The sequence below is a fragment of the Chiloscyllium plagiosum genome, chromosome 28 (assembly GCF_004010195.1).
Source record: "Chiloscyllium plagiosum isolate BGI_BamShark_2017 chromosome 28, ASM401019v2, whole genome shotgun sequence".
Lineage (NCBI taxonomy): Eukaryota > Metazoa > Chordata > Chondrichthyes > Orectolobiformes > Hemiscylliidae > Chiloscyllium > Chiloscyllium plagiosum.
Window position 1 is genome coordinate 447,787 of NC_057737.1, and position 16,154 is coordinate 463,940.

The 16,154-nt window shown below is 42.5% G+C and overlaps 1 protein-coding gene across 1 annotated transcript in view; it reads left to right on the forward strand.

The window, feature by feature from the left end:
• The window catches only part of poldip2 (polymerase (DNA-directed), delta interacting protein 2), an 81,479-nt gene that overhangs the window by 54,175 nt on the left and 11,150 nt on the right, over window positions 1-16,154 (forward strand). The window lies entirely within an intron of this gene.

Consider the following 16,154-nt stretch of genomic DNA (forward strand, 5'->3'; position numbering starts at 1 on the left):
GCCCCTCCCCCAAGTCCCTCCTCCCTACCTTTTATCTCAGCCTGCTGGACACACTTTCCTCATTCCTGAAGAAGGGCTCGTGCCCGAAACATCGATTCTCCTGCTCCTTGGATGCTGCCTGACCTGCTGTGCTTTTCCAGCCACACATTTTCAGCTCTGATCTTCAGCATCTGCAGTCCTCACTTTCTCCCATAACCTCCATGCCCCTGATCCTGACCTCTTATATATCGATGAGTTTAATCCTTCTGCCAATGGTGGCCATGCCTTCAAATGCCAAGGCCCTAACTTTGGAATTCTCTCCCTAAACCTCTGTAGGCTCTTTCTCCAACCTCTTATAAGATCCTTCTTTAAAACCTATATGGTTGACCAAGTTTTTGGTCTGCTTGAATCTCGTGATTGATAATGTTCCTGTAAAGTATTTGGGATCTATGTAAAGGCACTACATCAAGACAAAATGTTGATTATTTGTTTCCTTTTGTTGTTGACAGCAACATTAAACTTCCTCAATGATCCTACCATTGGGTTACAGGTCCCAGTGCTTTAAGGTTTATAATTCTGCTGCTAGCTGAAACTGGCCCAGACACGAAGTACTATTAGTGCCAGTGTAAAACAGCATTGTGTCCCAATAGACAATTAATTAACATAGTTAACAGTCAAGTAAGACAATTGTTGAATAAGTGCTAATCATTCAGTAAGATGCTTCGGAGTGTTAGTCTACCTTGGGACACTTAGTGATGCTTAGTCATTCTGTGTTGGGAATAGGGCAGTTGGTAACAGTGGGATGAGGAGAGGAAAGAATGATTTGGTACAGCTGCTTCCAGGCATTTGTATTGATCAGGAAACATGTCCAAAACTAGCACTCAGGTGACATGACTTGATTATGCAGGAGCACAGAAGATGTGATGACACAGGTGGATTCCATACAAGGTTTCAAAAGAGAGCTGGATGTATATTTGAAAATGAATTTAGAGGGCTGGAGAATGGTTCTTGCTGGGTAGCCCTTTTGGGAGTCAATACAGATACAGTGAGTCAAGTGGCTATCTTCTGTACTGTAAGTTCTGTGAATCTATCATTTAATTTGAGAATGTAATTGATAAGTTGATTGAGGTGATTAAGGTGAGGTGCTTGTCCTCCTTCTAATGTTTGAAATGTATGAAATAATGTTACCATACCATTGGTTCCTAATTAAAGCTGCAGACTGTAGGTTCACTTCAATAGCCCACATTGCTGGCTGGTCCCTCCCTAGTAGCAGCTGAATGGCGCCTACTCACCGGGCAATGTGTGTCAACCTCTAAACTTCATTTATTCCATCCTCCATCATTTGAATCATCCAAATCTGTCTTTTAACATCTGTTCACGGTTTTATTTGATGTTTTTCTATTCAATCCATGAGTACAACTTGTATAAAATATTAACTGTGCACTGACCATTCCATGATTTCTTAATCCTCAATGTGTAAATTTATGTTTTCTTTGTAATCCAGCCCAATTTCCGCAGCCCATTTACTCCTCCTCAGTGCTGTTTAGTGAGGTTATTCCCAGCTGTTCATGTATATTCAGTAACTTGCTGAGATTTAATCTGCTGGTGGATAGAGACAAGGATTAAGATCAGGGAAAAGATTGGAAAATAAATTGGAGATAGGAATAGAAAGGATGAGGGTGCCTTAAGTTGCAGTCTGCCAGGGTGGGCTACTTCTTGCCTGAATAGCATGAGGAGGCCAGTCAACCTCTTGAATCTATTCTGCCATTTAATTGATTCAATTTGAGGCTTAAAAGCACAGGAGGGAAAAGGAAAGGTGAATCCCGCATGTTTGATTTGAATGAAGAAAGGGGAGAGGAAAGAGTGGAGCATAAGGGAGAGAGTTTCAAATTGCTACCAGCCTTTCATAAAGAAGGGTTTCCAAACCCCTTTCTTGAATGGCCTGGCTCATTTCTGTCTATACTATCAATTCCTTTCAAACTTCTAAAAACATTAGATCACTGCTTTATCTCTCATATTCCAGAAATATAAGCCTGTTTTATTTAGTTTATCCATGTTTTCCAACCCTTGGAGCTTTGCTACAATTCTGGTGACTTTAAATGCCACCCCACAGCTGAGGGATGTTAATGTTTCATTGAAGGGAGTCCTCGATATGGCATTATCACCCTATCCTCACCTGCAGATGAGGCCCCACGTACGCATATCCTTTCTTTCATTGCTGTCCAGTATAAACAGAACATATAAAGGTAGAAACAGGCGATTCAATGCAACAGGTACGTGCTGGCCCATGCTCTCTACAAGTTTCTCCTATCCTTCTCAGCATATCTGTCTACAGTCCCTCATACCTATCTAGTTGCTACTGAAATGCATCTGTTTAATTCAGCTTGACTGCCCCTTGTTCCACATGCTACAAGAAATTAGCAATTAAAGGATCATGTTTATGTTTGTTAAGCAAGGCAGGCTGCTCCAAGGTTCCATCAATGCTGTGAATCTGTTCCTGCCTGCACAGGCAGTGATGGATTGACAGAAATGTTCCTGCCTGCACATTCTTCCTTTTTAAATAACAATCATAAGACCCATTAAATGTAGAAACAGAAATTGGCCAATCAGCCCTTTGACGCTGCGCAGCCATTCATTAAAAAATCATGCCTGATCTGCTAATCCTCAACTTATTTTTCTGTCTTTTCCATATCACTCTTGACTTCCCTTATTGATTAAAAATCTGTCCTTCTCGGCCATGAATAAAATATTGAAAACACTCGCAAGTATTTCAAGTATTTGGTGCAACTGGTCTCGTTCAGTTTCTGGTCAGTAGTAACCTGCCAGGAGGATCATAGTGGAGAATTCAGCGGTAGTGATGTCATTGATCATCAAGGAGTGGTGCTCAGATTCTTTCTAGTCAGCACAAAATTTTCTTTTCTGATACTCCTGTGAAGTACCTTTGGGATGATTTGCCATCAGCCAACAATAAGAAGGCAACATATGTCAGTAATAGACAGCAGGGACCATGTGAATTCCTAGAAGAATATAAAGGCAGTACGAGCATACTTAAGAGGGAAATGAGGAGGGCAAAAGGGGATATGAGGTTGCTTTAGCAAATAGAGTTAAGGTGAATCCAAAGGAATTCTACAAATACATCAGGGATAAAAGAGTAACAAGGGAGAGTATAGAACATAGAGGGCCCCTTAAAGATCAGCAAGGCCACTTACATGTGGAACCATGGGATATGGGTGAGATAGTACACAAGTATTTCACATCAATGTTTACTGTGGAGAAGGATACGGAAGATATAGTATGTGAGGAAATAAATAGCGACATTTTGAGAAATGTCCATATTACAGAGGAGGAGGTGCTGGATGTCTAAAAATGCATAACTGTGGATAAGTCCCTGGGATCTGATCAGGTGTACCCTACAACTATGGGAAGCTAGGAAAGTGATTGCTGAGCCCCTTGCTGAGATATTTGTATCATCGATAGCCACAGTTGAGCTGCTGGAAGACTGGAGGTTGGCTAATATGGTGTCACTGTTTAAGAAAGGTGGTAAGGAAAAGCCAGAGAACAATAGACCAGTGAGCCTGACGTCGGTGGTGGGAATGTTGTTGGAGCTAATCCTGAGGGATTGGATTTACATGTATTTGGAAAAGCAATGCCTGATTAGGGATAGTGTGCCTAGCTTTATGCATGGGAAACTGTGGAGAAAGTGAGGACTGCAGATACTGGAGATCAGAGCTGAAAATGTGTTGCTAGAAAAGCGCAGCAGGTCAGGCAGCATCCAAGGAGCAGGAGAATGAGCCCTTCTTCAGGAATCATGGGAAACTGTGTCTCAGTAACTGAATTGAGATTTTTGAAGAAGTAACAAAGAGGATTGATGAGGCCAGAACAGTAGATGTGACGTACATAAATATCAGTAAAGCGTTCAACAAGGTTCCCCATGGGAGACTGGTTTGCAAAGTAAGATCACATGGAATACAGGGAGAACTAGCCATTTGGATACAGAACCGGCTCGAAGGTAGAAGACAGAGGGTGGTGGTGGAGGGTTGCTTTTTAGACTGGAGGCCTGTGACCAGTGGAGTGCCACATGAATGGGGCTGGGTCTACTGCTTTTTGTCATTAATATAAATAATTTGGATGTGAACATAGGAGATATAGTTAGGAAGTTTGCAGATGACATGAAAATTGGAGGTGTAGTGCACAGCGAAGAAGGTTACCTCTGAGTTCAATAGGACCTTAATTAGATGGGCCAATGGGCTGAGGAGTGGCAGGTGGAGTTTAATTTAGATAAATGTGAGGTGCTGCATTTTGGAAAAGCAAATCAGAGAAGGATTTATACACTTAATGGTAAGGTCCTAGGGAGTGTTGCTGACCAAAGAGACCTTGGAGTGCAGGTTCATAGATCCTTGAAAGTGGAGTCGCAGGTAGATAGGATAGTGAAGAAGGTGTTTGGTATACTTTCCTTCATTAGTCAAAATATTGAGTGTAGGAGTTGGGAGGTCATGTTGCGGCTGTACAGGTCATTGGTAAGGCCACATTTGGAATAGAGTAGTCCCCCCCCGTTCCAAGATCTACCGCTGATAGTCATGAACCTATTCATTGAAATGGGACACTAACCTTCCTGGCAGCCCCTGGTCCCTGGTTCGGGATTGTTCCTTGTAAAATGTTTGGGCCGTGGTAAACCATAGGTAACTGAAACTGCGGAAGCCAGATCTGCGGATATGGTGGCCAGCCTGTACTGCATTCAGTTCTGGTGTCCTTCTTATCGGAAAGATGCTGTGAAACTCGAAAGGGTTCAGAAAAGATTTAAAAGGATGTTGCCAGGGTTGGAGGAATTGCGCTAAAGGGAGAGGCTGAACAGGCTGGGGCTATTTTCCCTGGAGTATTGGAGGCTGAGGGCTGACCTCATAGAGGTTTATAAAATCATGAGGGGCGTGGATAGGGTGAATAGACAAGTTCTTTTCCACAAGGTGGGGGAACTAGAGGGCATGGGTTTATGGTGAGGAGAGAAAGATTTTAAAAGGGACATAAGGGGCAACATTTTCATACAGAGAGTGGTGCGTGTATGGAATGAGCTGCCAGAGGAAGTGGTGGAGTCTGATATAATTACAGCATTTAAAAGGCATATGGATGGGTATTTGAATAGGGAGGGTTTAGTGGCAAATGGGACTAGATTTATTTAGGATAGCTGGTCGGCACGGTTTAATTGTTCCAAAGGGTTTCTATGTGGTACAGCTCTATGACTTTATGTTCCTATGCTAGATATATTATTTGAAAGATGTTTGATTCACAGAGAATTTTTCATTACCTGAAGCTGTCGAGGAAGCTAATGTTATCAGAAGGAGTTAGGAATAGATCCCAGTCAATCCCCTTCCTCCTCCCTTCACACTGTTGCTGATCAGCTGTAGGTAGCCAGGAGCCATGTCCAGAGGCTGACTTTGTCTCTGCATTCCACAGGGGTTCCTATTGCTTTGAGAGAGCCAATCGGAGTCCTCTTGATGTTCGTATTCCACCATTCTCCCTTGAAAGCAAGGCCGAAGACTCTCCCAATGGGTTCTTGCCTGGTCCGTTCACTACATTAACATGAGTATGCAGTAGCTACACTGTAGAGATAGAAGGACGTCTGGTGTGTGGGAAATGCATCACTACCTCAATCAGATATGAGGAGAGACCAGGAACCAGAGAGCAGTTTTCCTTCAGTTAATATAGTGCTCAGCTTTAGAGTTATGGTGTATAGATGTCAAAAGAGAGCTTTGTTTAGAATCTGTGATAATTAAAATCCTCTGTCCACAAAACTTACATGCATTTTTGTCAGCTTCCCATTTTAAAGTCCTGTGTTCATATTTATAATGTGTAAAGCTATGCTATCAATGTCTTGATTCTCCATGATGTGGAGATGCCGGTGTTGGACTGGGGTGTACAAAGTTAAAAAATCACACAACACCAGGTTATAGTCCAACAGGTTTAATTGGAAGCACTAGCTTTCAGAGCGCCGCTCCTTCATCAGGTGGTTGCGGAGGACACAATTGTAAGGCAAAGAATTTATAGCAAAAATTTACAGTGTGATGTAACTGAAATTATTCATCAGCTCCGAAAGCTAGTGTGCTTCCAATTAAACCTGTTGGACTATAACCTGCCCTTTTTTTAAAGTTGCATTCTCGGGTTAGCTGTTAACAATGGTGATAGCTAGACAATATGTTCAACACATTGTCTAGCTATCACCATTGTTAACAGCTAACCCGAGAATGCAACTTTAAAAAAAGGGTTTTGTGATTTACACATGAAAGAAGTGAAACTATCACTGTATTCTAACAGATGAAAGGCTTAACAGACAATCAATTCTTCAATGTATAATTTCAGTTACATCACACTGCAAATTTTTGCTATAAATTCTGTGTTACGATCGAGCCCTCCACAATCACCTGATGAAGGAGCGTCACTCCGAAAGCTAGTGTGCTTCCAATTAAACCTGTTGGGCTATAACCTGGTGTGTGATTTTTAACTTTGATTCTCCAATAATCTTGCTGTTGACTTAATTTTATTCCTTCCAGACACTCAGTCCAGACTGCCAAAAACAAATTACTTCTGTTTCCCAAAGTGCTGTATTTGTTGCTGTTTATCAAAGAATAATAAAATTTCTGAACTAAATGTGAAAAGTCTGACATACCTGACTTTAGAGTTTCATGTGTCCAACCAGCTCGGATTGATTCCCACCTTCTTGCCCTGCTCTACTTGAACAGTGTACAGTGTATAGAGTTTTTGGATGTTATGCAGTGCTATAACTGGTCTTAAACCTATCATCATGCATTTTAAACTTGCCTTAAGAGCATTGGAAAAGGCTGGAGGAGTTTGGGGGGTGTGGGAGTCTGTTGGGGAATGCGCGAGGAAATTATGGTGGTGTGGCAGGGAATGAATTTTGAAAGAAAGAAACTAAGGCCCAGGTTGTCTTATGGAACAAGGAGAACACATGGACTAGGAGCAGGAATAGGTCACTCAGTCCCTCCAATCTGCTTATTTAGTAAAGACTAGGGCTAATCTAATTGAAAGAAAATCTCCTCATCTACATTTTAATTATTTGTTCTTTATTTATTTTTAAACCATGTCCCCTCATTCTTGTTCTATCCACAAGAGAAAACGTTTTCTCTGAGAAGCAGCTGATTGATGAGCAAGAAGCAGATGATTTATTTCCATTTTTTGAAGGAGTTGGGTGGTAATGAAAGAATAAAACTGTGACCCCTGGTTCTGGACTCCCAGTCCCCTGTATCTATGCTGTTAGAATATTACAGGTTTACATAGACATAGAACAATACAGCACAGAACAGGCCCTTCGGCCCACAATGTTGTGCCGAACATTTGTCCTAGCTTAAGCACCCATCCGTGTACCTATCCAATTGCCGCTTAAAGGTCACCAAAGATTCTGAGCTGGAAATGTGTTGCTGGAAAAGCACAGCAGGTCAGGCAGCATCCAGGGAACAGGAGAATCGACGTTTCGGACATAAGCCCTGAAAACGTCGATTCTCCTGTTCCCTGAATGTTGCCTGACCTGCTGTGCTTTTCCAGCAACACATTTCCAGCTCTGATCTCCAGGTGACCTTTAAGCGGCAATTGGATAGTGAAGAAGGGCTTATGCCCAAAACGTCGATTCTCCTGTTCCCTGAATATTGCCTGACCTGCTGTGCTTTTCCAGCAACACATTTCCAGCTCTGATCTCCAGCATCTGCAGACCTCACTTTCTCACCAAAGATTCTGACTCTACCACTCCCACAGGCAGCGCATTCCATGCCCCCACCACTCTCTGGGTAAAGAACCCACCCCTGACATCTCCCCTATACCTTCCACCCTTCACCTTAAATTTATGTCCCCTTGTAACACTCTGTTGTACCTGGAGAAAAAGGTTCTGACTGTCTACTCTATCTATTCCTCTGATCATCTTATAAACCTCTTATCAAGTCACCCCTCATCCTTCGCCGTTCCAACGAGAAAAGGCCTAGCACTCTCAACCTATCCTCGTACGACCTATGCTCCATTCCAGGCAACATCCTGGTAAACCTTCTCTGCACCCTCTCCAAAGCTTCCACATCTTTCCTAAAGTGAGGCGACCAGAACTGCACACAGTACTCCAACTGTGGCCTAACCAAAGTCCTGTACAGCTGCAACATCACTTCACGACTCTTGAATTCAATCCCTCTGCTAATGAACGATAATACTCCAGAGGCCTTCTTACAAACTCTATCCACCTGAGTGGCAACCTTCAAAGATCTATGTACATAGACCCCAAGATCCCTCTGTTCCTCCACCTGACTAAGAACACTACCATTAACCCTGTATTCCGCATTCTTATTTGTTCTTCCAAAATGGACAACCTCACACTTGGCAGGGTTGAACTCCATCTGCCACTCCTCAGCCCAACTTTGCATCATATCTAAGTCCCTCTGCAGCAGACAACAGCCCTCCTCACTGTCCACAACTCCACCTACCTTCGTATCATCTGCAAATTTACTGACCCACCCTTCGACTCCCTCATCTAAGTCATTAATAAAAATTACAAACAGCAGAGGACCCAGAACTGATCCCTGCGGAACTCCAATTGTAACTGGGCTCCAGGCTGAGTATTTACCATCTACCACCACTCTCTGCCTTCGACCGGTTAGCCAGTTTTCTATCCAATTGGCCAAATTTCCCTCTATCCATGCCTCCTGACTTTCCGCATAAGCCTACCATGGGGAACCTTATCAAATGCCACACTACATCCACTGCTCTTCCCTCATCCACATGCTTGGACACCTCCTCGAAGAATTCAATAAGAACAATTTTCTTTGTCCAGCTGTGAATGCGCAGTAACGTAAACATGCCAGCTTGCATGCAGCTGGCATGGGAACATTACAGTTACTGTGCAATTGCTTAATGTAGAGAAAACATTGGTTTTACGTCCTGTGCACAGTTCTGAGTATTGCAAATTAGAAAGTATTTGTCAGCTTGAAAAGTGCAATGCTGACTCGCCAGGAAGTTGAATTGTAAGATGTTATATAAGCTAAAGCTGCATTCCCTGTAATACAGAGTGTTTTGAATGGAATTTATAAGACAGAAAATTCTTCTCCTGATAGGGCAGTCTAAAAAGACCCTGCTTGTTCATCACACAATATGTATTAGAAATGAGAACTTTCACCCAAGAAAAGCAGTGGATGCTAGCTGAATAAATAATATTCATTCCTAGACCAAAAGATCTTTGCTAATCAAGGGATGTAAAACTAAGGTAAGTGGAAGAAATAGTGACACACATCAGCCTTAACCTATTTAAATGGCTCTATGGCCTATCACTCATCCTTCAACAACACACTATTTTAAAAGGTGCTATATAAATGTAAGTTATACCCAGGGGTTTCACAGCAGTGTTTCAAAAATGAAGGAAAAATGACAGCATTTTTGCAAATACACAAATTTCACTTGTTCTTCTGCACCTCGCTTAAGGTAGACATTCATGCAAGATCTGGACAGCATGTTTAACTGATTATTTGACCAAGGATGCAATGTACATGTTGCAGTTAGGTCAAAAATTGCCCTCAAGTCCAAACAAAAAGGAATTTCCTGGTTATTTGCCTTGGTGAACTGAGAATATTGTTACTTTTGTAATACTAACAATAATATGACATACAACTCTTTAGAGATGTCACAAATAATGGGAATATTTTGGAACAATGAAAATCCTCTATTTTAAAATTTGTAAAAATCATAACGACAGATAGAAGGGCAATGATGTGTGTGCTTTAACAAGGTGGATGCAATCACAAGAATTTTTGGTCAAGTCAGATAATACCTTTTAACTGAACTGTAGCAATTGAATATGATGCACTTTAACCTAACCCCCTTCTCTCTGAAGATTTACGGAAGTAGTAACTAGCTAACTACATTCCTCACATACTTGGTGGATTTCCAACATTGCTTTCATGCTAATCTGTTTCTTAGTAACCCAAGTCATGTCAGTTTACAGAGGTTATCAGGTTATCCTTCTGCATTTGGTCATCTCTACGGAAAGTGCTGAACACTTATTAGTAAAGCATCTGACAAAAACTAACTTTAACAAATGTACAACTGCATTGTAAGGTGCTTGGGCTTAGAACGTATACTTTAAAGAGGAGAAATATGACTTGCAGCAACTTAAGGATTCAAATGATAAAATCCAGCAATGAAATACAAACTGCTATCTGAATGCAAAGCTGACAAATTAAGTAATGTATTTTCTTTCTTAGCTCAGAGAAGGGAGAGACTTATTTAATGTTTTAGGTGACATTATGATATCACAGTGCAGGTATAAACTCTAGGTGCACTGACTATGGATTATTACAGAATTGTATTGTCTGCAACTTTCCAAACATGGAAGTTTTAGAAGTCTGCAGGGTAACATGGACTCAGAGCAGGGAGGTGCTGTACTAGCTATGTATTCAGATATTTAGATATTCAAATAAAACATTCTGAAAACATGAACATGAAAGATCCTAAATAAATTCATGGCTTTATTTATTTCGGATTAATTAGTAACCAGACAGGGGAGAGATAGGCCATTCAGTGAGATCATGGTTGATCCTTCAATCTTCAACTCTACTTTCCTACCTTTCCACCATCATCCTCAATTCCCTTACTATTTCAGCCTTGAATTTTCTTAATAACCCAGCTCATTAGTCCTCAGAAACAAAGAATTCCACAGGTACACAGAGGTTCACCCTCAAGTGAAGAAATTCTTCCTCCTCTCTGCTTAAAATCGCAACCCCTTTATTTAGATTATGCCCTCTGGTCCTAGACTCTCTCACAAGGGAAAACAATCTCTCCACATCTACCCTGTCAAGTACCCTAAGAATCTTGTATTTTTCAATGAGACTGCCTCGCACTGTTCTATATTCCAGCCCAATCTACCTAATCTCTTCTCATCAGAAAATAACTCAATAGCTGGTATAAGCCTAGTAAATTTTCTCTGGACTGCAAACAATGCCATTATATTGTTCTTTAGGGCCCAAAACTGGTTTAATTCCCACGGGGTAAAGATACTTATTTGCACTTTTCTGCTGGCCTGGATGGAGTTTGTATGTACAGTTAATATAGTGCTTTGAAATGATAGCTAGTCTCACTGTTCAAGTTTTCACTGAGAGTATGGGGCATGGGGAAAGGAGAAGGATGAGCACCCTGCACCCATTTCTAACTGCTCCACTTTGATCATGCACCATGACAACCATAAGTATAAAGTCAAGGTTTGGCTGTGCCAATCAAAACCAGAAAGTACTGCAAGATTGATAATGCAGAATTAAAGTACCCTGCTGCAGCTGCGTACAGCATTAGTGGGAACTGCACCTGGGAGTATTGTAAGTTAGTCTCCTTATTCTAGCAAAGATATCTTCGCCATAAAGGAAATGCAATGGCAATTCACCAGATTAATCTCGGTGATGGTGGAACTGTCTCACGATGAGAGACTGAGGTCTATATTTCTTAGTTTTTGAAAAATGATACAAAATGAGAGAAAAGTCTGGGAAATCGGGGCATGAAAAGGTGTATATAGATACAAAGTTCCCACGGCTGGTGAACTAGAATCAGGGGAATTAATCTAAGGTTAAGACTAATTTAAGACTGAGAGGAGGAGGAACACGAAGGGTGGTCTCTACACAGAATTCTCTGAAAGCTGAATCATTGAATTCAGAACAGAAATTTAAAGGTTTCTGGAGACTAATGACATTAGGAAATATGGAGACGTTGTGGGAAAACATCACTGAGATGCCATAATCTAAAATATCAGGAAGGTTCGATGGACTGAATGGCCTACTCTTGGTCGTAGGTACACTCGAGACTGAGTTACTACTTTCAAGACAGACAATAAGAGGGATAAGAAAAGTCTTAATGGGATAAGACAATTTATCATGGATGCTTCAGAGTTTAGCATTTACATCAGCATGGTTACCTTATGAATGCAAATTCATTTGTAGATTAGCAGAGGTTGAAAGTAAATCACCATCACAGACTCACCGGCCTATAGTTACTAGGGTTATCCCTACTCCCCTTTTTGAACAAGGGAACCACATTTGCTATCCTCCAGTCTTCTGGCACTACTCCTGTAGACAAAGAGGACATAAAAATCAAGGCCAATGGCTCTGCAATCTCCTCCCTTGCTTCCCAGAGAATCCTAGGATAAATGCCATCAGGCCCAGGGGACTTATCTATTTTCACCTTTTCCAGGATTTCCAACACCTCTTCTCTACATACGATATTTGTCGTCACTAATCTTTTTTTCTTCACATTCCTATAGAAGCTTCTACTATTGATTTGTATGTTCCCTGCAAGCCTACTGTCATATTTCAGTTTTCCCCCTCAGTCTCTTTGTCCCCATTAGCTGGAACATAAACCATTCCCAAGCCTGTGGGTTTTTGCTTTGGCCAGGTGACTTGATTCAAACATAAAGATCATGCAGTTTCTTGACAAGATAGATGGGGACAAGATATTTCCTCTTGAGGGGTAATCTAAACTAAGAGTCACTGTGTAAAAATCAGTGGTCACCCTTTCAAAACAGAAATGATGCAAACTGTTTTAGCTGAGGCTCATGAGTCTTTGCAAATCTCTTCCTGAAATGATCATGAAAGCAGACTCTTCAAATATTTTTATGGTGAAGTAGATAGATTCATGCTCTGTAGGTGAAAGTTCATTGGGTTAGGTAAGAAGGTGAATTTATGGTTTCAATCAGATCAGCTGTGATATTATCAAATGCTGAAGCAGGATCAAGTGGTCCCAGCATTGCAGATAACAGTCTTCAGCCAATGCGATTCACTTCAAATGATATCAAGAACTGCTTGGAGACACTGGATATTGCAAAGGTGATGGGCCCTGACAACTTTCCAGCGATCAGAGTAGATTAGATGAGATTCCTTACAGTGTGGAAACAAGCCCTTTGGTCCCACAAGTCCACATTGACCCTCCGAAGAGTAACCCACCCAGACCCATTTCCCTCTGACTAACTCACCTAACACTACGAACAATTTAAGATGACCAATTCACCTAACCTGCACATCTTTGGACTGTGGGAGGAAACCGGAGCACCCGGAGGAAACCCACACAGACACGGGGAGAACGTGCAAACTCCACACAGACAGTCACCTGAGGCTGGAATCGAACCTGGGTCCCTGGCGCTGTGAGGCAGCAGTGCTAACCACTAGTAATGAAGACTTGTGCTTCAGAACTTGCTGCTCTCCTAGCCAAGCTCTTCTAGTCCAGTTGTAAGACTGGCATTTGCCCTTTATTGTGGAAAATTGCCCAGGTACGTTCTGTACACAAAAAGCAGGACAAATCCAACCCAGAAGATTACCGCCTCATCAGTCTACTCTCGATCAGTAAAGTGATGGAAGGTGTCAACAACAGGTGTCAAGCAGTACCTGCTCAGCAATGACCTGCTCAGTGATGCTGAGTTTTGGTTCTGCCAGGGCCAATCAGCTCCTGACCTCATTACAGCCTTGCGAAAGTGAGGACTGCAGATGTGGAGATCAGTGTCAAAGAGTGTGGTGCTGGAAAAGCACAGCAGGGCAGGCAGCATCAAAGGAGCAGGAGAGTCTATGTTTCGGGCAAAAGCCCTTCACCAGCATTCCTTTTGCCCGAAATGTCGACTCTCCTGCTCCTCGGATGCTGCCTGACCTGCTGTGCTTTTCCAGCACCACACTCTTCGACTCTTACAGCCTTGGTTCAAACCTGGACAAAAGAGCTGCATTCAAGAGGTGAGATTAGAGTGACGGCCCTTGACATCAAGGCTGCATTTGACTGAGTGCAGCATCAAGGAGGCCTAACAATGGGTATCAGGGGGCAAACTCTCTGCTGGTTGGAGTCATTCCTCGCACATAGGAACATGGTTGTGGTTGTTGGATTCAGTAATTTCAGCTCCAGGACATCTCTGCACAAGTTCCTCAAGGTAGTGTCCTAGGTGCAACCATCTTCAGCTGCTTTATCAATCACCTTCCCTCCACCATAAGGTCAGAAGTGGGGATGTTCGCTGATGATTACACAATTTGTGACTCCTCCGATACTGAAGCAGGCCATGTTCAAATGCACCAAGACCTGACAATATCCAAACATGGGCTGACAAGTGGCAAGTACTATTTTTTCCACACAAATGCCAGGCTGTGATCATCTCAAGTAAGAGAGAATCCAACCACCAACCCTTGACATACAATGGTGTTTTATCACTGAATCCCCCACTATCAACATCCTGGGGGTTACCATTGACTAGAAACTTAACTGGACTTGCCACATAAACACAGTGGCTACAACAGCAGGTCAGAGGCTAGGAATACTGTGACGAGTAACTCACCTCCTGACTCCCCAAAACTTGTCCACCATCTACAAGGCACAAGTCTGCAGAGTGATGGAATATTCCCCACTTGCCTGGATCAGTGCAGCTCCAAGCTTGAGACCATCTAGGACAAAGCACTTGGTTTATTTGGCACTGCATTCACTCTCTCCACCATCAACACTCAGTAATATCTACAAGATGCACTGCAGAAATTTGCCAAAGATCCTCATACTGCACTTTCCAAACCCACGACCACTTCTGTCTAAAAGGACAAGGGTAGCAGGTGCATGGGAACACCACACCCTGCAAGTTCCCCTCCAAGCCACTTACCATCCTGACTTAGGAAATATATTACCATTCCTCCACTGTTGCTGGGTCAATATCCAGAAACTCCCTCCCTCACGGCATTTGTGGGACAACCCACAGCAGGTAAACTGCAGCAGTTCAAATAGGCAGCGCACCCCCACTTCCTTCAGAGCAACTAGGGGCAGGCAATAAATGCTAGCCAGCCAGAGATACCCACATCCCACAAATGGATTAATTAAAATGGGTTTAATGGCCAATTCCTGTTCCTTGTTTATATGTTTGGAATGTATAACATTGATGTTCAGGGTACATGGGGTCAGACCAGTGTCTGTATCATAGTGGGATAAAATACTAGTGAGGGCAGATCTGTCACTGTTTAGCAGTGGGGGTACAGTGTTGATGGGATGGCTCTGTCACTAATAGACTATGGAACAATATCTTTAGACCCAGGTCCGACACTTTAAAGACCGTGGCTTTTAATCTTTCTGTACTTTTGATTATGGACTGAAATAGGTAAAGGATGAGTTTAAAAATCATGGATTTTTGAAGGATTACAGCAGGTTTTGGAAGCAGCTAACCTGACTTGGTGTAATAACTGCATACATAGCTGCTCGTTGAAGCGGGAGTTAAAGTGCAGTTTGCAGATGAGCTGGGGCTGTGGGGTGTACACAAGTGGAGATTGAGCTGGTTGGTTTGTGCATGAGGGGGCAGTTATCATTGACATAGTCCTTCTGCCAACTAACAACAATGTGATTAGTTGCAAGGTAGCTGAACAGCTTGGAGATGAGAAGAAACCATCAAATCTTCATCAGTTATTTCTGTTCTCTACAGTAAAAGATACTTTAAGCCTGAGGAAAAGCTTAGTTGCCCTAGGCTGAGCCTTTGCTTAATCAATCAGAGACCTTTATAGATATGGATCAGCTACCTGGTGCTTCCTGAAATGGGTGAAAGTGTCTGGAGAAGGAAGAATCAGAGTTACATTCTGATCAGCACAAGCTTCATCTCAGCAGATCCTGTGTACAGTGACTGCTTTTCTCCCCTATCCGAAACAGTGCCCATATTTCTTTCCCTGCCTGTGTAAGGTGGAGCTTACAAAGGGTTTAGAATTGTGACTAGTAGAGTGTGCACCAACGGTACATAGTTGTTTACCTGTACCTAGAGTCTGTATACTTGCCAGATGTAGTAATTCTCAAGTACTGAAACTGTACAAGACTGGGATATGCAGTTGTGAGGATTGGTCTGTCACTGTATAACACTGGGGTATAACACTGGGGTATGGTTGGGTCTGTCACTGTATAACACTGGTACAGTATTGGTGGGGACAATTCTGTCATTGTGTAACACTGGGGTACAGTACTGGTGGGGATGGGTCTGTCATTGTATAACACTGGTACAGTACTGGTGGGGATGGGTCTGTCATTGTATAACACTGAGGTACAGTACTGGTGGGGATGGGTCTGTCATTGTATAACAGAGGTACAGTACTGGTGGGGACAGTTCTGTCATTGTATAACACTGGGGTACAGTACTGGTGGGGACAGGTCTGTCACTGTATAACACTGGGGTA